Source organism: Artemia franciscana, chromosome 3 (genome assembly GCF_032884065.1).
Source record: "Artemia franciscana chromosome 3, ASM3288406v1, whole genome shotgun sequence".
Classification (NCBI taxonomy): domain Eukaryota; kingdom Metazoa; phylum Arthropoda; class Branchiopoda; order Anostraca; family Artemiidae; genus Artemia; species Artemia franciscana.
This window is the reverse complement of record NC_088865.1, coordinates 41378672-41402668: the sequence shown is the minus strand read 5'-3', so window position 1 is coordinate 41402668 and position 23997 is coordinate 41378672. Positions and strand designations below refer to the sequence as shown.

The 23997-nt window shown below is 35.8% G+C and overlaps 1 protein-coding gene across 8 annotated transcripts in view; it reads right to left on the bottom strand.

The window, feature by feature from the left end:
• Window positions 1-23997, bottom strand: part of LOC136025274 (octopamine receptor beta-2R-like) — a 146017-nt gene that overhangs the window by 79686 nt on the left and 42334 nt on the right. For 7 of the 8 annotated variants that reach the window (XM_065701153.1, XM_065701145.1, XM_065701146.1 and 4 more), the window contains one exon: window positions 12768-12911. The gene's annotated coding sequence lies outside the window, so the exon portion shown is untranslated. The remainder of the gene's footprint in view (window positions 1-12767; window positions 12912-23997) is intronic. The other variant, XM_065701144.1, reaches the window with a different exon arrangement.

Genomic DNA, 23997 nt, shown 5'->3' with positions numbered 1-23997 from the left:
AGAATTCCTCTCTCCCTCCCATTTCAAACAAAAAGTGAATTTACACAACTGTGATGCCAATTATGAGTGAACCATATATTATCTTCATAGAGGATTTTTCTGTCCCCGTTTCAAACAGAAATTCCTCCCCTTCTATCATTATATGATTATTTTTTACACGCAATGGACTAGTAAAGTCTATTTTTTAACAATAGGCCTATGTAGTGTCAATTCTTTTTTATTCAATTAAATAAAAAAAAAAAAAAAAGTTTTCTAACTGAAAGTAAGGAGTGATATTAAAACTTAAGACGAACAGAAATTACTCCGTATATGAAAGGGGCTGTTCCCTCCTCAACACCTCGTTCTTTACGCTAAGGTTTGACTCTTTCTCTCAACTCTACTTTTTAATTACATAAAAAAAAACTAGTTTTTTTTAACTGAAAGTAAGGAGCGACATTAAAACTTAAAACGAACAGAAATTACTCCGTATATGAAATGGGTTGTCCCCTCCGCAATCCCTCGCTCTTTACGCTAAAGCTTTTAATTGTATTAAAAAGCAGAATTGTGGCAAAGAGTCAAACTTTAGCGTAAAGAGCGAGGGATTGCGGAGGGGACAACCCATTTCATATACGGAGTAATTTCTGTTCGTTTTAAGTTTTAATGTCGCTCCTTACTTTCAGTTAAAAAAAACTAGCTTTTTTTTATGTAATTTCTGAACGTTTTTTTACTAATGCATGTTTGATTTTGGCTCTCCACACCTAAATTATTAAAATAAAATTCGCATATTAATTCCTTTTTTGGCTAAATGGCTTTCTCTTAGTTTTGATCAGACGATTTTGAGAAATAAGGGATGGGAAAGGAGGCCTAGTTGCCATGCAATTTTTCGGTTACATAAAAAGGCAACTATAAATTTTTATTTTTAACGAATTTTTCTATTAGTAAAAAATATACGTAACTTAAGAATTATCTTACGTAACAAACTTTTATATTCTTTAATTTTTATTATGTATATGAGAGGGTTTGTACCCTCGTTAATACCTCGTTCTTTACACTAAATCGCAAGTTTTGTCCCAATTCTTTAAGAATGACCCCTGAATCAGAAAGGCCGTAGAATGAATAGTTGAAATTACTAAAAATACTATAGCATAAAGAGCGAGGTATTTATCTCCTCCTAAATGCCTCGCTCTTTATGCTAAAGTATTTTTAGAACCCCTCACATGCGTAATAATCTCTGTTCGTTTTAAGTTTCAATGCTACTCTTTACTTTCAAATGAAAAAAATTTTTCCATGTTTACTTTTTCATTGTTTTTTTTATAGTAATTTTAGAAAATCCTGCGCCCTTTTCATTGAATTTCTGTTCCCCCATGACACATTTCTCCATGGAAATATCCTCCCACATAGCCCCCTCCCCTCAACCCCACCCCCAAAACCAAAAAAAATCCCCTGAAACCGACTGTACACTTCCCAATAACCATTATTATATGTAAACACTGGTCGAAGTTTGTAAGTTGCAGCCCCACCCCCAGGGACTTTGGGGGAGTAAGTCATTCCCAAAGACATAGTTATTATGGTTTTTGACTATGCGGAACAAAATGGCTATCTCAAAATTTTGATCTGTTGACTTTGGAGAAAAAATGAGCGTGGGAGGGGGCCTAGGTGCCCTCCAATTTTTTTGGTCACTTAAAAAGGGCACTAGAACTTTTCATTTCCGTTAGAATGAGCCCTCTTGCGACATTCTAGGACCACTTGGTCGATACGATGACCCCTGGGGAAAAGAAAAAAAAAACAAAAAAAAAAAACAAACAAACACGCACCCGTGATTTGTCTTCTGGCAAAAAATACAAAATTCCACATTTTTGTAGATAGGAGCTTGAAACTTCTACAGTAGGGTTCTCTGATATGCTGAATCTGATGGTGTCATTTTCGTTAAGATCCTACGACATTTAGGGGGTGTTTCCCCCTATTTTCCTAAATAAGGCAAATTTTCTCAGGCTCGTAACTTTTGATGGGTAAGACTAAACTTGATGAAACTTATATATTTAAAATCAGCATTAAAATGCGATTCTTTTGATGTAGCTATTGATATCAAAATTCAATTTTTTAGAGTTTTGGTTACTATTGAGCCGGGTCGCTCCTTACTACACTTCGTTACCACGAACTGTTTGAAACAGTAAAACACTTTAACGTAAAGAGCGGGGGTTGAGGAGGGAACAGCCCCTTTCATATATGGAGTAATTTCTGTTCGTTTTGAGTTTTAATATCGCTCCTTACTTTCAGTTAAAAAACTTTTTTTTTGTTTAGTTTCTGAACGTTTTTGAATTAATGCATGCTTTGATTTTGGCTCCCCGCACATAGATAATTAAAACAAAATTTGAATAATAAATTATTTTTATTGCTAAAGTGCTTTCTCTTGGTTTTGACCGGACGATTTCGAGAAAAAAGGAGCGAGAAATTTTTTGGATATTTAAAAGGCAACTAAAACTTCTAACTTTTTACGAACGTTTTTACTAGTAAAATATACGTAATGTACGAATTAACTTACGCAACGAACTTCTATATTCGTATGTTTTTATCACGTATATGAGGGGGTTCCCACCTCGTGAATACCTCGCTCTTTACACTAAAGCTTAAATTTTGTCCCAATTCCTTAAGAATGACCCCTGGATCACAAAGGCCGTAGAATAAATAGTTGAAATTAATAAAATCACTTCAGCGCAAAGAGCGAGGTATCTTGAGGAGGTGAGCCCCTCATTTGCGTAAGAGCTGTTAGTTTTAAGTTTTAATGCTGTTCCTTACTTTCAGTTGAAAAACTTTTTCATATTTATTTTTTCATTGTTCTTTAAAAACTGCAAAAAAATCCTGCCCCCCTTCATGGAAATTTTCTTTCCCCATGACCAATTCCTCCATGAAAAGTTCCCCCGCATAACCCCCTCCCTTCAACCCCTCCCCAAGCCAAAAAAATCCCCCTGAAAGCGTTTGTACACTTCCCAATAACCATTACTATATGTAAACACTGGTCAAGGTTTGTAACTTGCAGCCCCTCCTACGGGGACTCTGGGGGAGTAAGTCGTCACCAAAGACATAGTTATTAGGTTTTTCGACTATGCTGAATAAAATGGCAATCTTATAATTTTGATCCGGTGACTTTGGGAAAAAACAAGCCTGAAGGGGGCCTAGCTACCCTCCAATTTTTTGGTCACTTAAAAAGGGCACTAGAACTTTCAATTTTCATTAGAATGAGCCCTCTCACGACATTTTAGGACAACTGGATCGATACGATCACCCCTGGAAAAAAAATTAACACGCATCCGTGTTCTGTCTTGTGGCAAAAAATACAAAATTCCGCATTTTTGTAGATAGGAGCTTCAAACTCTTACTGTAGGGTTACCTGTTACGCTGAATTTGATGGTAATTATTTTCGTTAAGACTCTATGACTTTTAAGAGGTAGTCAGAGCGCCAGATTCTGTATCTCGCTTATTTCGATTAGTACCCATGCCGGAAGGTACATAAATGTTAAGGGTGGAGCCTATGGTAGTCGACAATGCTGAAAACGAATATCGTAGGGCGCTTGTTCGCTGTTGGGGCGTTTCCAAGATATAGGCGAAAAACACTGAATTTGGCCTATAATGGGTTTCGAAGATTCTAATTTTTTTTTACAGATAAGATTGGTCAAATCCAGCGTACTCTTACATCAATAGAAAAAAGAGACTTGGGGCTACACGAATATGATTTTCGTCTGTAAAAAAAAGTACACTTTTTACTGCAGTTTTTAAAAAAAAATCAGATTTTTGTCAACAAATTTCTAACAGAAAAGCTAAAAACTCGAATTTTTTTCAAGACAAAATATTTTTTATATTAAAATTGAAAGCCCATTTAATTTCAAACACATTGAGCTAAGAAAAAAGTTTAAATTATTGTATCTGGGGGTGTCTGCAACTTTTTTAGCGAGTGTACCCGATAATAGGAATTTTGTTTAGTAACCTGCTACCAAGCGGGAAGTTGATTGATAAGCTAAGCAGAAGAAATTGATGAGGAGAAAGATGAAAAACAAAGGTGAGTTAGGTGGGACAAGATAAAAGAAAATAGTTACTTCAGGTTGATTCAACATGTGATTCTGACGCAAAATACTGATTTGCTGATGGATGATAATGAGGAATATAACTCAAATTTGGAAGATAAAAAAAAATAAGAATTTGAAAGAGCTATCGAACGATTTGCAGTAAAGTCTCAAAGGAAAATGTTTCCTAGAGCAACGTGTTTCAATTGCCTTTCCTTCGTGAAGCACCAAACAACCATGCAACAGTCAAAACATCTCTGCGAACGTTCATGGCAATAAGTAAGGCTGTCGGATGTGACGATACGGTGGATCACGCAAGATCTCTTCATTTATCAGCCTGCACAGGGATTGAAAAGTAAATACCCGGATGACTTCAAAAACGTAATCCTACGGATGGGAGGCTTCCACCTCCTGCTCAACATAATGAATGCCTTCGACACCCTGCGAAATGCTACGCCCTCGTTTGCATTCTTGCGGCAGTTCTTGCAAATACTTGAAATAGCGATGCAATTCATTCATGCTGAACGAGACTGTGACTAGGAGTCTCATTTGACAGCAGCTTCTCGGATGTTGCCATGCTTGGCGGTGGCTGACCATCCTCGGTATACCTCAGTATAACTGAGTATAAGATGTCTCATACAGTACCTATCAGACATGCAAAGTTTACCACAAACCTTTCTTTATGTATCATTCAATACTTCGCAGTGAAGAGAACGCACACCGGGTTCATGGCCACCCGGTCCTATCAGATACTGGAATGTACAGTGAACAAGGATGCAAAGACGACGGCTAGAATAATAGGAGAACAAAGGGATGAGAGACAGACTGAAGCTTGGATTCTTACCTTACCGATTTCCACTGCCATCAGCAATGGTTTCCTGCAAGTAGTCAACGTATCCGCAGAGACACTGAAACATCACGAAGACAATCAGTCGACGACGACGCGATTACAACTTTCGCGAGGTAGAGTTCGAGACATTATCACTACATGTGGCAATCTATTCAGCAGAGTGGACTTCGACCTAGTGAATATTGTGACATCGGAAGTTGTGAACGATGACAAGATTGTTTCTGATATTACTTGCGTAGCCACAAAAGTAAAAGAGGTGGTTCAGGTCTTTCTGTTCAACAGGAAAGACGATGTGAAAAAGGTCGCACTCCGAACTTTCCCTTCAGAGAGAAAAACTCCTTCAGAGAGGGACACCTTCAGGGTGTCCCTAGAACCGATCTCCTGAGCTCTGAAGTAACAGCCTTGAAGAAAATCATTACTGCTCAGTTGAGTTACGGCGAATAAAAGGAAAAAGCAGTTGCAAAGATCGTTACAAAAGAGATTCTTCCTTTCCCTCCATCCATTTTGAACATCTTTGACAACAATCAACCAAGACATCCTCTGGCTGGAAAATGAAGACGGGTAACAAGCTGTGTTGTTGAACTGGCTAAGAAAAAAAAGGAGGAGTTCCAGCTTGGCCAGTGACTCTGAAGTCCAGAGAAACAACATCAGCTACAGCACACATCATTGACCTAATGTCCAAGATGAGGTCATATCGGCCTGACAGGTTTGAAAACGTCAAATCTTTCGCGGAAGGATTGCTTCTATCGTTGCTGAATGATCTTCCAATGGCTATTATGAAGTCCACATTGTCGTAGATTGGTATGACGGGTTGTTTGGGAAGCTCAAGGACACCGGAGAGTCAATCTCCGTGAAATCAGCATGCAGAATCCGACGAGGGAAAGGGAAAAACCTCCAGATTTCCTCTCCTTGCACAATTCGGGAATGCCGTACTTGCAAGCTCAGCGTCTAAAGGCCGGTTCCTCGAAATTTTGTATAAAACCAGGAAGCAGATGGTTTATCAGCTTCCGAACGCACTCAACCTTTTTCTCTCAGGAAGATTCAGGGAGAGATTCAAAGTGTCTCTGGTCAAGCCCGGCTGCAGTCCAACTTTACCAGACATTGTGACTACGAGGAATGCTTGTCCTCCAGCCACGAAGAGACTGACTAACGGCTTTGACACCTGCCATGTACACTAGCTTTTGCGCTTGTAGCATAGTTGTGCATGCCAACGACACAGACATGGCAGTAGCCTGCATTCATTTTTTGAAGAGCTTCAAGCTGAAGGACTGGGCGAACTTTTCTTGAAGGTCCTGATTTACATTATCCCAGTACACGAGCTAGTGGATGGAGTCCGCTTGTTCAAAGAGGAGCAGATTATGTTACCGTTTGTGCACTGTCTGTCAGGGTTTGACACAACAAACTTTTTCTTCGGCGTCGGGAAAGCTTCTTTCTTAAACACCGCGGCGTCTCCAACTTTTGCCTCAAAAATGGTGTCTGTGACGGAGCGTATCAAGGATGCAGAAGGGTAGCTTTCAGTCGACGCGTTTAAAGAAGTTTACGACCTATCAAAGTCCCTGGTCATTTAAATGTACGGTAAACAGGCCGAATTCAATTCACTGGCCAGTGTAAGGGCTTACATTTGGTGCCAGAAACAAGATGTGAGAAGACTGCCACCTTCTGATGACACCTTCAAGCCATGCATACGAAGAGCCATATTCGCTAAATGGATAATCTTGTCGTCAGTATAGGCTCGACCGAGCATTCCAGATCCACTCCTCCATGGATGGAAGATGGCTAAAGGGAGAGGAGATGCGGTCGTCTCAAGCTGTAAAGAATTATCAAGCCTGGAAGCTTACTGCAGATGCAAAAGTGGAAGATGCAGGAAAGACTGTAGCTGCTCAAAATGAAGGGATGCTGCAGCTTATGCTCCTGCCGCGGAACGAGGAGGGCATGCAGGGAGTCTGACCTTGCCCCATCTGAATTCTAGGAAGAAAAAAATGAGGAATATTTTGAAAGTTTTATTTGATACCTTTTACTTTTAATTACAAAAGGTTTTATGCAGTTTTCTATGTCATTTTATGTAGTAAATAGCTCAGTCGTATCAGTGGCAAATCAGTCCCAAAAAGGTAATTGCAGACGCCTTACATAGTCGTCCATTCTATAAAGAACACTTTTTATAGTCAACATTTTAAAACTTATTTTTATTTTAAAGTAAAAGTTAAAAATTATAAACAGTTAGGAAGTTTGAAGTATTCCTACGCTTTGAATAAAAAAAAATTATGTCCCTTTTCATGATACGGCTAGTGATCATTTCAGTGACACTGCAAAAAAAAAAAATCGCAGACCTTTTAAAAATAAAAATAGTTTATATTTTTTAGCTCAAATTGTACGGAAATGAATGAACTTTCTTTTCGAATATGAAAAAAAGTTTGTTACCTTGAAGAAAATTCGAGTTTTTAGCCTTTCTTTGAGATATTTGTCGAATTTTACAGCACTTATTTTGAAACCGCAGTAAATAGAGAAAAAATAGTGTTTTTTTTTTCAATTTAAAAATCATACTCTTGTAGATCTAGATCTCTTGATTGATATAAAATTACGCCGGATTCCTCAACCCAATAAGTCGCAAAAAAATCCTGAATCGTCACACTTAGTTATAGGGCTAAATTTGGCGTTTTTGCCTATATCTCAGAAACGCCTCAACGGCGAACGTGCGCCCTATGATGTTCGTTTTCAGCATGGTTGACTACCCTAGGATCTGTCCTCAGCATTTTTGTACCTTCCGGCATGGGTGGGTGCACGATACAAAATCTGGCGCCCTGACTAAGGTCTTTCCCCCTATTTTCTAAAATAGGCAAATTTTCTTAGGCTCTTAACTTTTGATGTGTAAGTCTAAACGTAATGAAACTTATATATTCAAAATCAGCATTAAAATGCAATTCTTTTGATGTAACTATTGTTATAAAAATTCTGTTTTTTAGAGTTTTGGTTACTATTGAGCCGGGTCGCTCCTTACTACAGTTCGTTACCACGAACTGTTTGATAAATCTTTTTACTACCTCAACAATATCTAGTATTTTTCTTTCAGAAAGAATATATTCACAAATGAATCCTACTTATTTACTCACTTTTGAAATTCGATTTTTCTGTGATTCAAAAATTTTAACGTTCATTTCATGTTTCGTCATACAATCATAGCTTTTTCTTTCCAACGTGGGATCTCATTATCCGTCAACTGTAAGAGTCTAATTTTAAGTAGCATATTACAAACACCTCGGCGATTCGTACAATTTAAACATGGGCAATATAATGGCAAGCAAATGATATAAAATTATCTTTTACATAAATTTTCTTTAAAAATAAGGTGACATCAGGTGTCTTGAATACACGGCGAGCACACTCACCACGATTTAAACCTAAGCGGCTGGGAAGATACCCCCCAAAAAAGCTCTACCTCGGAAACATCCCCCTCGTCCCAAACACTGTATTTCATACATTTTTTGTATTGCCTCTGACCCTTGTGCTCAACTTTTTTGGAGGGGGGGGGCTACCCTCTGCATAGCGTAAAGTATATTTTCACTCTCAGGCATATTTTTTTGGCAGAATTGCATCCCGGGGCCATTTTGACTATGGGAATACTATCCGCTTTACATATAGCAAGATAGTTAAGGGGCAAACTACCCTCTGGCCATAGAAAGGTAGATACGGGCCTACTAGGCGTTTAAGCTATAAAAAGACAGATAAAGCCATACTAGCCATTTAGGCTATAGAAAGACGGATAATAGCAAACAAGCCGTTTAGCCTATAGAAAGATAGATAAGGGGCCAGCAAGTGCAATCCCTTTTATGGTGTAGCTTTCCGAGCGCATTTCAGGGGATTTCTGAAGTTTATACTTAATGATTTTTACTCCTAAAGTTTTACTTTTCAATTTTTCAACTTTTATACTTCTAAGATTTTTAGTTTATTACTGTTTTATTTTTAAGCTTCTAGGTTTAAAATTTTACTTTCAAAGTTTTAGTATTAAAGCCTTACCTTTAAATTTAGTTTTGAAGTTATAGTTCTAAGATTTTTATGATAGAGTTTGTTTTGTTAGTTCAAATTTCAAACTCATGGGGGTTACTCTCTACAAAGTGTCTTAACAGATTATTTTCTGTTATTATTATTTACTTTAAGATTCAGTTTTTTCTTATGGGAAACTCTCTATAACCTCCTAGTTAGCCTTGGTTCCACACCTACAGCTAGGCCTTTTTAAAGAAATAATTATTTCATTTTTTAAAGGCATTAAGTGAAAAATTTTGTTTGTTTTCAAAATTAGCATTATTTTTTTTAAGAACCAAGTGTTTTATTTCTAATTTTTGCAAATCTAGACATTAATTTTGTTTCTTTTTTTTTCAACTTTATCCCAAAGTTTCAGGGTCAACTTTACTTGATAACCTCTCTCACACTTTAAGTGTTAAGTTATTTTTTTGAATGGTAGGGAAGAATGTGAACGAATCGTGGGTGTTTTTGGGGTTCGGGAGCACACATCCTGCTTGTTTTTCTTCCACCTATTGGAATTTTCCAGTAAAAGTGTATGAACTTAACTGTGAGAAATGACTGAATGACTTCTTTATTTTTATTATTTCACAAAAAAAATTGAACCAACATAGCCACTGCTAGAAGGTAAATTGCTGAGGGCATTGAATATCCTCTTTATTCAATAAATTCCCTGCCATTTTTCACGCCGTTTTGAGAAGGGTCATTCAAGTTTATGGGAAAGCCGGTTAGAGCAAGACGGTTAAAGTCGAGGCTCATCGGTTCTGGTTGATTTTTAAACACTTATAAAAACAAAAGAATAAAGCGGCTCCTCATGCCTAAGAAAAGGATATAGTCACTTCCCATTAAAAAAGACAAATATTAATCTTCAGAATAAAAATTGCTTAAAATCAAATCAAGTGGAAATAGAAAAAATCTTAAAAACTGACGGTCGGGCGTCTAACTTCGTAAACAAGTCTAAACGACTAGTAAGCTAAACAGGTAGTATTGCCCATATTTATCTTTCAATAGCTTAAATGGCTAGCATGGTCCTTATCTATTAAAGTACAGGCAAATCGACTAGTGTTCCCGTAGTCAAAACGACTCCGGGACGCAATCTTGCCTAAAAAAGTAAGGCTGAGAGTGAAAACGGAGATTACTCTATGCAGAGAGTAACCCCTTGAAATGAGGGGCCTACCGGTTAGAAAGAATCTAAAAGTGCCTAAAATAGAGTGTTCGGGGAAGGTCCCTGTAGGTCTAAAAGTCACGGTGAAGGGCTCCTTAAGGTCTGGAAAGTCAAAGAAGGACATGAGTTGTTCAATAAAAACAATTGAAGTCTGTTTTTTTCATTTTGGCGGTGCAGGAGCGTACGAATTTATGAAAAAAGAAATCTAGTGACTGGCAAAATGAAACTTGCTTTGGGAATGGATTCTAGACGGTCGGTCTCATGTATCTGATGACGTAAGCCAGCCGAGAAGTATTCCAAAGCTTATGAACAAGATTATTTGAATTTCTTATGTCATAACAATGATAAGAAGAGCCTAAGTTAAAAAGTTTATTAAATATATTAGGCCCTAAATTATGTAGACACTGATATACTAAAATACCAATGTGCATGTCTCTTGCATCTAAAATATCAAACTTCTTATAAATAGATACAGTGCTAGTGCTTCCACGATCATAATTTTCTAAAATTGTAATTGCCTTATTCTGCTACATTTGAACTCTCCTATAATTAGACTGAAAGTTACTAGCCCAGATTAAACAACCATAAATTATATACGACGACATTAAAGGATGGTAAAGTACTTTCAAAGGAAGCAGATTTTTTAGAAACCGCAGCATTCCGACTCCTTTTGACACTTTGCAGGAAACTAGGTCACTGTCAACCTTCCAACTCAGTTTAAAGTCAAGAAGATACCTGAGGTAACGCATTTCTCGGACTTGTTTAAAGGTAACACCACTATACTTAATATCTAAGGTAATTCTTGGGGCTAAACGGTCCTCCTAACAACCATGTAATTTGTTTTTGAAGCATTCACACCACGTTTACTGAGTGTAACAAACACAAGAAGTCCCTTTAAAGCACTGTTTGGTCGGTCTATCAAGTCCAGCAATGATTTGGCAGTAGTGGCAATGTCGTCGGCGAAAGACATTAAATAACCAGGGGTAAGAAATCTCATATTATCAACATAAGTTAGAGATAGTAGAGGACCTATGACAGAACCTTGCGGCACTCCGCAATTCAGTGGGTAAACCTGTGAAGTGTATTATTTATTGCAACCTTTAAACTTCTACCCCTCAATTTCGACTCAAACCAACAAAAAAACTTATTCCTAATATCTAACTTCGACAATCTATCCAACAAAATTCAAAAATCAACAGTCGAAAGCTTTCTTAAAATCAATAAAAATTGTCTTGCAAAAATAATTATTTTCAAGAGCACTGTTTACTTTATCATTAAAATTTAAAGCGGCATGCACAGTTCCATGTCTTTTTCAAAGACCAAATTGAGTTTCAGATGGAAATCCGCAATTCGTTAGATGCTCATATAGTCTTTCCTGCACTTTTTTTCATATATCTTTGAAATGAGGGGTAGTATTGATACAGATCTTCAAATTGAAAGGTCACTTAGAACCCCAAACTTTGGAAGCGGGATGACTTTGGCCATCTTCAGCGAATGGGGAAATTGACCCTTAGACATTGACAGATTTATCAAAATACTAGTACTGGAAGAATATTCAGAAACACTGATTAAGAGTTGGGAGGTTGAGACCATTGGTCCCAGCACTGTTTGATTTTATTGAAGAAACAATCTTCTTTATTTCTTCAGAATTGCAGGGTTCTAATTTCCTTTCAAAATCTTGACCTCTTAGGTCTTCAAAAGTAGATTCTTCTGTCAGCAACTCCTTGTTCACTGCTGCTTCACTCTGAACAGTTTCACCAATCTTCGAGAAATGATGAGCAAACAAATCACATGCACTGTCAAGATCTCGAGCTATTTTGCCACCAGCATTTAGACTATAGCGTTGTGGAGCAGGACTACCTCTAAACACTTCATAAGTAATTTTCCAAGTGGCTTTACAGTTTGATGCATTTTTCTTGAATTTTTCGCCATAAAAATCACTCATTTTATTTCGTCTAGTATAACTAATTAGAATACGCTGATCCTTGAACTGTGCGTAACTAAACTCATTTGGTACATTAATATGTGCTGAATACAAAGCATTTCTTACATCAATCATTCGAAGAAGGTCATCATCAACCTACAGTTTTCTCGCTGCTTTTTGTCCATATTTTCATACTTTTTCAGTGGGCATTTTGAGTCATAAATACTTAGTAGCGTGGTGTTGAACTTCACAAAAGCCACAGTTGGGTTCCCCTCCCTAAAACTCTCCCAATTTGCAGCACCCAGCTCTTCTGAAAATTTTTTAGCGTTCGCTGGCTTCAGATCTCGGATTTGTATATTACGCTTCAGTACTTGTTTTCTTATGCGAAGTTCTAAATTAGCTAGGACTGGCAGGTGATCAGAGATAGGAGAAATTATAACGTCTGCGAATGTAGTTGCTACTTTACGTAACTAAACAAATATGTTGTCAATCAAGGTCGCAGAATGCTCGGTGATCCTAGTAGGAACTGTGATCCCAGGGTAAAGAATCGTGAGATGACATGAAATTTAAAAAATCAAGATTCATACGAGCTAGTATTTTTAAATCATAATTAAAATCACCCATTATCATAAATTCCAAACCTGAATTTCTTAATTTCAGCCTTAAATCATCAAAACTAGCTATAATACGATAAAACATAGCACTCGGTGGTCCAAAAATAATACTAAAAATTTTTTTCTTCAAATTTAACTTCAACAGAAAAACTTTCAAACTCACCCTCTAGCCAAATCTCAAGATCATCACGCACCTTGTACTGTAGAGAGTCCCTTACTACTAACACGAGACCACCTCTGCCTATTCTTGAAAGAAAGACAGGACTTGTTTTGCGGTTCAAAAGTCATCCAAAGGGCTCCTCTAGGCCTGAAAAGACAAAGAGAGAAATGAGTTATTAAAAAACAAGCAATAAAATTATGATTTTTTCATTGTGGTTTTGCAGCATTGTACGAATTTGTAAAAAAAAAGAAGTCTAATAACCAGCAAATAAGAAAATCAAACAGAATTTGTGGTCCAAAAGTGGATTAAATAGAGTCCTTGGGGAAGCCCTCTCAAAATCTTGGAATACTAAAGAAAGAAAGGAGTTGTTTAGCTGTTCAAAAATCATGATTTATGGCTCCTTTGGGTTTGGAAAGCTAAAGGACTTAAGTAGTTAAAATAGTAAAATGTACATTTTCTTATCATTATTGTGTATCAGGAGTGAAGGATTTAAGAAGAGTCATTCAAGTTTATGGGCAATCTGGTTAAAATCTTAAGACCAAAGTTGAGGGTTTTGGGTTTTGCTTGATTTTATAAACATTGATATTACATAATATTGAGCTTCTCCAGGCCCAATAGAGGGATATAATCACTTCCCTTAAAAAATAACCAAATCTTAATATTCAGAAATAACCGGTTAAAAATTTAGTAAATTGGAATAGGAAAAATTTCAAAAAGTGACTGTTGGGCGTTTGACTTCTGGGGTGTTGTGGTGCTGTGGGTGGTGGGGTGGCAGTTGGGGTGGATCGGGGGAAGTGGGTTATATAGAAGGATCTTTCCATTGAGGTATTTATCATGAGGGAAGAGAATTTCCATGAAGGGGGTGCAGGATTCTCTAGCATTACTAAAAAAAACAATGAGAAAATAAATAATTTTTTTTTCAATTGGAACCAAAGAGCAGCATTAAAATTTAATATGAACAGAAAATATTAAGCATTTAAGGGGATTCGTCTCCTCCACAATACTTTGCTCTTTACGCTAAAGTATTTTTAGTAATTTCAATTATTTATTCTACGGCCTGTGTGATTCAGGGGTCGTTCTTAAGGAATTGGGACAAAATTCAAGCTTTAGTGTAAAGAGCGAGGTATTGACGAGGGGGTGAAGCCTCTCATATAAATAATAAAAATAAGCAAATATGAAAGTTTGTTGCGTAATTTAAATTGCAAGTTAAGTATATTTATTACTAAAAAATCTTTCGTAAAAAAATTAAAAATCTCTTTGCATTTTTAAGTAACCAAAAATTGGAGGGAAACTATGCCTACTCCCCCCACCCTTTTTTATCAAAATCATTCGATCAAAACTCTAAGAAAGCCATTTAGCCAAAAAAACATTAATATGCTAATTTGTTTTAATTATTCACGTGCAGTGAGTCAAAATCAAAACATTTATTAATTCAAAAATGTTCAGAAATTAAACAAAAAAACGTCAAACTCTTAGTGTTATTAAATAGTAAAAAAAGTGTTTTAACTGCAAGTAAAGAGCGACATTAAAACTTAAAACGAACAAAAATTATTCCAAATATGAAAGGGGTTGTCCCCTCCTCAACCCCTCACTCTTTACGCTGAAGTTTTTTTATTATTTTATAAAGTGGAGTTGTGACAAAGAGTCAAACTTTAGCGTAAAGAGCGAGGCGTCGAGGAGGGGACGACCCCTTTTATATACGGAATAATTTCTGTTCGGTTTAAGTGTTAAAAAGCAAAGTTGTGAGAAAGAGTCAAACTTTAGCGTAAAGAGCGAAGGGTTGTGGAAAGGACAACCCCTTTCATATACGAACTAATTTCTGTTCGTTTGTAGTTTTAATGTCGCTCCTTACTTGCAGTTAGCAAAACTATTTTTTTTTATTTAATAACACTAAGTGTTCGACGGTAAATGTTAAATCTAAAAATCAAAAACTGAAACCGTAACATTGAAAAACTAGAAAAAGTGTAAAAGCTAGAAAATTAAAACTTTAAAAGCCATAAGACTGTTGAATAAAATGCGAGTTAAATATGTAAGACTTTCAAACGATAAACAAGTGTATTTCGCTTTCTGTGAAGTACAATTAAAGGAAGTTATCTGTGTTGTTCTTGTCTTTTGAGTAACTGGATACAGGGACGTCGTTCCAGCATTTTATTAGGGGGAAGAGAGTCAAAGTTAATATTGTCTTCATTTTCTGTTATTGTGAGCAGTGGCGCCATGCTGCCCCTAACAGGATGTATCTTAAACACATCCCTATCCCTTCTTTTAAACACATCCCTCGTTTTAAACACGTCCCTATCCCTATTTTCAAACGCATCCCTATCTGGTCATTCCGACGGCAGCCAGTAGGTGCATGTTACGTCATAGGGAACGTTTTCTGGACGATGCAGGTGCATGCTACGTAATTGGGAATGCTTCATAAACCATGCAGGTTTATGTTACATCATCGGGAATGTTTAGTTAAGCAAATGTTACGTAATAGGACGTGTTAGAGTCGACTAGTCAAGCAGGGGGATTTTATTAAATATTTTTTTTGAAGACGTTTTCAAGACGTTTGAAGACATTTCAAGACACCTTTTAAGACATTTTTCACAAGATGTTGTTCAAGATTTCTTTGGTTTTTATGTAATGGGGGAATGTTTACTTATGTTAAAGAAGATGCAATCTCCCGTGTCTTGCTAGACTCTAGGGGTCCAGGCCCTGATGACGGGAGACATATATGGGATGTTACGTAATGACGGAGCGCACGTGGGATGGTATGTAATGACAGTTCACAAATTGGTGTTACATAACACTTCAAGATATTATTATTCTTCGGGATTCCTTTTATTCTTTCAAGGCGTTTTTTGTCTTCAGGCTTTCATTTTCTTTTACGGCTTTTTTTTTCGTTTTGAGATTTCATTTTATTTCAAGGTGTTTTTGTCAGGGAACCCTTACATTCCAAAGATTTTAGGTCCACATTAGGATTCGAAAGGAATTCCCCCTCAAAGGAATGGAGCGCTAACCAGTTGAGCTATGAAACGCTTTTTAATATCCTGATTCGGGTAATCATTTCTCCATAACAAGGTCCTCATCGAGGAATTCACAATCTCACATACTCGAATTATTAAATAGATTGAGTGTTCCCACATGGCTGCAATAATTCAAACGCAGCTTTACAGGGTTTAAAAGACTCTCTTGTCCTATTCTTTGAGGTTTTTGTTAATGTAAAGATCATTAAAAAGTGAATATTTTTGTTAAATAAACAATTCTTGTATCTTTTTATAGTAGAAACAGGTTTTATTACTAAAAACAAATTTACAAGCACTATTAAAGCACAGTAAAATGGGTTAAAACATAACAAACGAAAAAACAGAAGGTGAAAAAAACTTATAAAGGGTAAAATTCAAGCAAAAGAGCCATGAATTAAAGAAAGGTGGGGACACTAGCAAGCAATTACAGTGGGGGGCCCTAACACCCAATTACAGCGGAGCCCTAGAAACCAATCCCAGCAGCCCCCCTAGCAAGCAACTCTATTGGAAGAGGGGGAGGCACTAGCAAGCAATTTTAACTGGTTGTGTGTTGCTATTAGAGGTAAACTTAACCCATTTTAAGAGTTACTTCTGAGAGGTCTTAGTGAAAATGCCTAAGAAACTTGGGTTTTTAGTTCTGACAAATAAGATCACACATAGTTAAATCATCAAAATATTTTTAATATAGTGGATGTGCCTTAACCGTGTGTGTGTTCTTATTTGTCATAACTAACTGCAATTTTTCTTAATGTCCACCAGTTGTGCTATTAATGCAACCCAAGCTATTGAGGCTATCCACTCGATAGATTTTTTTTGTTACAAAAATCTTATGTTTATTTTTATTTATTCATAGTTTTAGCAGCCTAGTCGCAAAAACTTTAATTCTCAAACCTATTCCCATCCCCCTGAACTATAAAATACTGCATAAACACATTCAGTTTATAATTTTAAGCAGGACACACAGGTTACATTTGAAAGCGAAGAAAATTTTATCTACCATTTGAAGCCAGATTCTTCCATAGCAATTGCAGTATTCCTTAGGACGGGGTCCATCAAAATAACCCATATAAGTGGGAATAGTACGTAAGCACAAATTCTCGTTTTTTAGTTTTTCAAGGAAAGTTATGTGGAAAGTTGGATGCTAAATTTTTGTAATTGGATTTATCAGTTGGCAAATGTAAAACACTGTGATTATATTACAGTAATTCATATTTTTAGTTAAAATTTTAGATCCAAGTTTGTATGGGGAATAGCTTTTATCTTAGCCAAGTCTTATTTAATTTGGGACATAAATTGTATGTTTACTAACTTTCACTATCATGAAAGTTGTATTTACGCATTTAAATATGTCTTATCCAGAGAGAGAGTCTAGATAACAGGCATATAATAAGAAAGTCCAGTCTTTTGATCCTTTTACAGCATTTTTCTCTCTTTATACTGAGGCTTAATCTCTTCCCTCTTGGGGGCTTATTACCTTTTATCAATAAGCCATCTATAAGCCCTTTCTCGTTCAAAACTTCTTCCCTAAATGATCTCTAATGATACCAATTTACGAGTTTGTTCAGCTAGACCTGCCATTTTCCTCCTCCAGAACTAGATTTTTAAACTGGTACAATGTAACCACACAAACCTTTTACAAACCGTCGACGTCTTAATGCTTATTATTGAGTACAAGTGAGTATTTAGACAGGTAGAATTTTTTGTGAAATATGACATTTAATCATTGTTATTTATTGATGATTATCCTACATACTTTGAGTAATCACGTAAATCCTTAGTAATGAGAACAAACAGTAATAACATTAATTAATTTTAGTAAATAGGGTATGAATAATGATCCTAAAATGTAATACTAATACTTAATAGACGACAATAGTAAATAATAACGCTTATTAATCAGTAATCATATTAATTTAATAGTTATTAAACTTAATAGTTCAAGTAGTTTATTATATAGTAATGGTAGCAGTTTATGGTAACAAACTTTAAGTAAGGAGTGATTCGACTCACTAGCAATTGAAACTGTACAAACCTAAGTTTGATGTTAAAAGATGCATAAAATATTTTTTTATAATGATTTCAAATGTATAAAATTCACTAAGTTTAGTGTTAACCATTGAAATCTACAAGCAAAAAAAAATTTGCCTAAATTTTGAAAAAGGGGAGATACAGATCCCAAAGAGAATCCTAATGAAAATCGTATCAAAGAACTCTGCGGTTTCAAGCTCCTGTCTGTAAGAATGTTGAATTTTCGTATTTGTGGCCCAAAGAAAGATCATGGATATGTCTTTATTTAAAAATTAATGTTTAACACCCTTTTTAATTTAGAAAATGATGGGAGGACAAGTTAACCCATCCTATGTCTTTCATTTTCATCGTGGCATATTTTCTATAGGGGAGTTTCTGGGGATGAACTTTAAAGGGGAAGTTTAACACTGGGGAAATTCTCCAGAATTTCTATACAAAATCACTTTTATGTGTCTTACTTTCTCTTTGCCGAATCAATTTTATGTATTAAAAAGCTCGGGGGAATTGTTCGGGGGAATTTTTGAGCAGGAATAGAATCGTTTGAAGGATTTTTCCGTTGGGGGATTTTCTGCGGAAAATCTCCCTGGGAAATATTTATGCGAGAGAAATTTTCAATGGGAGAATCTCCACAAGAGAAAAAACAGTCTTTTTTATAAAATAGTGCTAAGCAGAATTTTTCAGGGAGTACCGTCCACAAGAAATTTTTTGATAGGAATTTTCAGCGAGAATTGGATTCACCCGCGGGGAATAGACCAGAGGATTTTACGTAGGAGGAACAAACCGTAGAGGATTTTTCCATGGAGGAGTGAATTTTTCATGGGGGAAAGCCAGAGGGCCAGTATTATTTGAAAAATGATCAAACACTAAATAAAAAATATTTTTTATCTGAAAGTAAGCAACACCATTTTAACTTAGAAGGAACAGAAGAGACACTGCATCTTCCTCAATAACTTGCTCTGTATGCTTAAAGTTTGACTTCTCGTTGTAATTTCTTAAGAATGAATCCTGAAACACAAGGGCCGTTTAGTTAGAATATGAAGCTTTTCCCATGTCCTTAACAATGATTCAACCTCCATAATAGACAATTAATTTCTATAAGCAGTATTTTCAAAAACCTAAACAGAACTATAGCTTAAGGAATGGAGCTTTGAGGAGGGGGCCGCCGCTCTTATATATTCTTATTCAGGTTTAATCTTGTCCTTTACTTTTATTAGGAAACTTCTTTTTTTATTAAATGAAAGTTGAGAACGACGATAAGACTTAAAACGAAAGAAATTCAAGTAGGATTTACCCCACTTCACACCCCCTCGTCATCGCGGTAGATCTTAGATTATTTTGTTGAAAGAATTTAAAAATGTGACAAATGAAGTGAATGCATAGATGGGAATTTTTACAAGGTATACATTTCTTGCAAGGTATAATTTTCAAAATAAACACCATCGCCTCAACAATATAAGAAGAAGTTTTGCCCCTCAGTAGTCATGCTCCAACGTTGCTCTAACGTTGCTCCAACGTTGGAGGGCATGCTGGACTACATGTTCCACCGTTGATGTCTCGATGTATCTATTCTACGTATCTATTCTTAGTAATGAGAGGAGATCGGGCGTCATTTGAATATTCTATTCAATCCAACAGATTGTGTTAAAGAACTACAAGTAAGAAATGACCCGGCCAAATAGTAACCGAAATAAAAGGAAAAAACAAAAAAAAAGTAATTTTAACAACAACAGGTACATCGAAAGAATTAGCTTTTTATGCTGGTTCCAAATATATATGATTCATTAAGTTTAGTGTTAGCCATAAAAAGTTACGAGGATGAGAAATTTTTATTTATTCTTAAAAAGGCGGGAAGACATCCTCCAAAAGAATAAAACTAATATATAATACAGTACTAATAAGCTAAAATATAACTGTAATAATAAATATACAACAATAATTAATAATAACATTGATTAACCTGTACCGATGTTTATTTAAAGGTTATTAACTAAGTAGTTTATTGTATGTTAATTATCAAACAGTTCATGGTAATAAACAATAAGTAAGGGGTGGTTTGGCTCACTGGCAGCAAAAATCATAAAAAAATGGAAGTTTCATAACTAATAAATCAATAAAAAGAGCTTTTTATAATGATTTCAAATATGTAAAATTCATTAAGTTTAGTGTCAACCATCAAAAGCTGCAATCTTCAAAAAAATTGCCTATATTTTGGAAATGGAGAAAACCACCCCCTAAAATGTATCTTTTTGAAAATTGCACCATTATGACTAGTCGCATCAGAGAACTGCATTGTAGATTTTTCAAGCTCCAGTCTGCAGAAAATATGGAATTTTTAATTTGGCCAGAAAAAAAGATCGCGGATGCATGTTCATTTTTTTTCTTCTTCTTCCTAGTGGTGATTGTACCGAACCAACGGTCCTAGCATATTGAAAGAGAGTTCATATGAAAGAAAATTATAATTTCTACTGGTGTTTATAAATGACCAAAAAGATTGGCAAATATTCCCCTCGCATGCCTTTTTTTTTCCACAAAGTCAGTCGATCAAAATCTTAAGATAGCAATTCTATCCAACACAGTTGAAAGATCCAATCACTATGTCTAAGGGGATGACCTCCCATATCCCTCGAAGAACGGGCATCAAGTTAAAAAATTCGCCTTATGTCCAAATATAGTAGGCCTAATAGTTATCAGGGAGTATTCATACATTTTTGAAGAAGATGAATCTCTTACGGGGTTTTTTTATTTTACAAGGGGGAAATTTTCAACTTAGGAAAGATTTACGGTATGAATACAAAAAACAATGAAAAAGTCCGTGGGTAATTTTGTGGAGAGACTTTTTTATGTGCTGTAACTTTCCATGGAGGAATGTTTCATCGTTGGTAAAATTTTCATTGAGGGGGAGGCTGGTTTCCCGGCATCGTTTGAAAAACAACCAGATGTTAAATTAAAGAAAACAAGTTCGAAATTTTGTTCTAATTCTTAAAGAACGACTCCTGAAACACAACGATCATTTAATTAGAATAAATAACTTTTTTAAAACTCGTAAAAGCTTTAATTCGAAGACAGGGGGTATTGAAGAGAAAGTAGGCCTCCTCGTGCATGGAATAATTTCTCTCTGCTTTAAGTTTTAATCTTACTCCTTACTCTCAGTTGAAAAAAATAGTTTTGTTTAATTTACCTTATAAGAAGCAAATCTTATATTAAGTTTGAAAATTTTCAGCAAAGGTTCTTCCAGAGGCTTTATATATACCCCCTCCACAAAAGAAAAAAGTTAGTCTTATATCCTAGTAGATGTTGTGTAGCGTTGTCATATGCAACAGAAAATTAGTTCTTTTAAATAAATGCTCTATGAAAACATTTTGTTAGGGTTTAGACGTTAAACCCCCCTCCCCCACGGAACACAACCTCTGAAAAATTTTCAGAAAAGACACCGCAGAAAATTCCCTCCAAATATGAAATTGCCCCCTATAAATTCCCCAACCCCGTTGAGAATACCCTCTCAGAAAATCTTTACGATGGAAAGTTCTCTCCGGGAAATTCCACCCTCCAACAGAAAACTTCCCCATGAAAATGTCTTTATTTTTTTAAATAACAAGTACTATTTGTATGCAATGGATAAGTTGCTAAAGTTACAGCCTTTTCCCTAAGGGCTCTGGGGGGTCTTGAAAGAACGTATGGTGGATTTCTTCGGGGGAGGGGATTAAAAAGTAAAATCTTAAAAACACATCGAAAATTTGATTACACTCATTTTGTTTCTTTTTTTACGAGTCGGTCAAATATTGAGGGGTGTTGTTCAAACCCCCTACCCCCTAATTTTGGTGCTGAAGCATTTATCAGAAAAGCGTATGACTCGAAGTAATTATTTGTAAATATTTTAATTGAAAAAATGGAAAAAAATAATCCTGGCAAAAACTTAAAGTCAACAGTGATAATTCTGTCTATGAGGGGGATGGCTGTCTTCATCTAAACCTCCCACTTTTTACATTAAGGTCTGAGTTTTCGCCCAGGCTCTTTAAGAGATATTCCTCCACCACAAAAGCCATTGAATTTGGAATAGCAGCATTTCCAAAGCCAAAACATATATTCAGCTTAAAAAAATAAAGCGTTGACGAGGGGGTAGGTGATTTTGTATGTTAATATTAATTTTTAATCTTGGCCTTTACTTTCATTTGAAGTTTTTTATTTATTTAATGAATGAAGAGAGACGATAAGACTTAAAACAAACAGAAATTTGCACAAAGTTTCCCCCTCCTCACCCCTCCTCCCTTTTCGCGGTAATTCCTATAGTGATCTTTTTAAGAATCTTAGAATGTAAAAAGTGAAGCTTTTTAATTGAATTGATAGTTGCAAAAGTTTTATTCATAATTCTCTCGAAAAAAAACTTTAAACTGAAAATTATTATTTCAAGCAATCGTGCATCACTTTGCGGTTCCATTCTTGAAGTATTCTGAGCAATACTTTTTGTTCTATTCCATTTTTCCTCTCTGTCAGAGTAGACGCCCATAAAGCTTTGCGCGCAACAAGTAAAAATTTAGCAAAGAGAGAATAGGGAGGATGAAAACCACTGACGGAGTAGGGTATGTTTTCTTAGGTTTTAATGTCCCTCTTCACTTCCTTTTGAAGAAAAAAATCTGTACTTTTTTCAGAAGAAAAAGGATTTGTATTCTTTTTAGTTTTTAATACCATATCTGGAGCCACCTTAAATGTAAGATGGGTTATCACCTCCTAATAACACACTCTTTTTTACAAAGTTTAACTTTTATAGTAATGGCCTTTGTTAGAAAGAACTAATTAGGTTCATTTGATTTTGAAAACAAGGCATAATTTTCAAAATAAGCTTTGGTAAAATTGACGTAGGTATTTTGGAAGACCACACTGGTTTCCCATGACGAACAAATAACACTTCAATGGGGACAAATAAATTTACTTGATAGAAAAAAAATTCTTGATATATCGGTCACATTTACAGTGCCTTCCATCAGCAGATAAAACATGCTTTATTTGCTGATGACGGCGACCGTATATGTGACCGAAATATTCAGATAATTTTCTTTTCTTTTACTGACAAATAAAAGTATTTGTCCCAATCAAACTGTTATTTTTACGATATATTTTAAAAGTATACGTTACTTGAATTGGCATAATATTCAAACAAACTATTGCCTCAGCAGTATAAGGTAATTTTTTTGTTCCTCAGCACTTGTACTACATGTTTCAACGTTTATTATTCGATGTATCTATGTGTATCCTAAACCTAGTAAAGAGCCCAACCACGGCCCATAGTAACCGAAGGTAAAAAAAGGGTTTAGAAAAAAAACTGTATAGTGAAAAACATTTCCCTCTGACACTGGTTCAGGAAAGGTAACTATTATTTCACTTTGAATGAATGAATGAACTTTATTACCCGTAAAAGTATAAAAAACATAAAGTACGGAGTACTTTGTTTGTCTTATTCTTGTCAAACAGTTCGTGGTAACGAACTGTAGTAAGGAGCGACCCGGCTCAATAGTAAACGAAACTCTAAAAAACGGAATTTCGATGCTAAAAGATATATCAAAAGAATCAAATTTTTATGTTGATTTTAAATATATAAGTTTCATCAAATTTAGTCTTTGGCATCAGAAGTTACGAGCCTGAGAAAATTTGCCTTATTTTAGAAAATAGGGGGTAACACCCCCTAAAAGTCATAGGATCTTAACGAAAATCGCACCATCGGATTCAGCGTATCGGACAACCCTATAGAAAAAATTTCAAGGTCCAATCTACAAAAATGTGGAATTTCGTATTTTTTGCCAGAAGACAAATCACGGGTGCGTGTTTATTTGTTTTTTTTTTCCCCAGGGGTCATCGTATCGACCAAGTGGTCCTAGGATGTCGCAAGAGGACTCATTCTAACGGAAATGAAAATTTCTAGTGCCCTTTTTAAGTGACCAAAAAATTGGAGGGCACCTAGGCCCCCTCCCACGCTCATTTTTTTACGATATTCAACGGATCAAAATTTTGAGATAGCTATTTTGTTCCGCATAGTCTAAAACCATAAAAACCTATGTCTTTGGGGATGACTTACCCCCCACAGTCCCTAGGAGAGGGGCTGCAAGTTACAAACTTTGGCCAATGTTTACATACAGTAATGGTTACTGGGAAGTGTACCGACGTTATCAGGGGGATTTTTTTGGTTTTGGTTTTTTGTTCAGGGG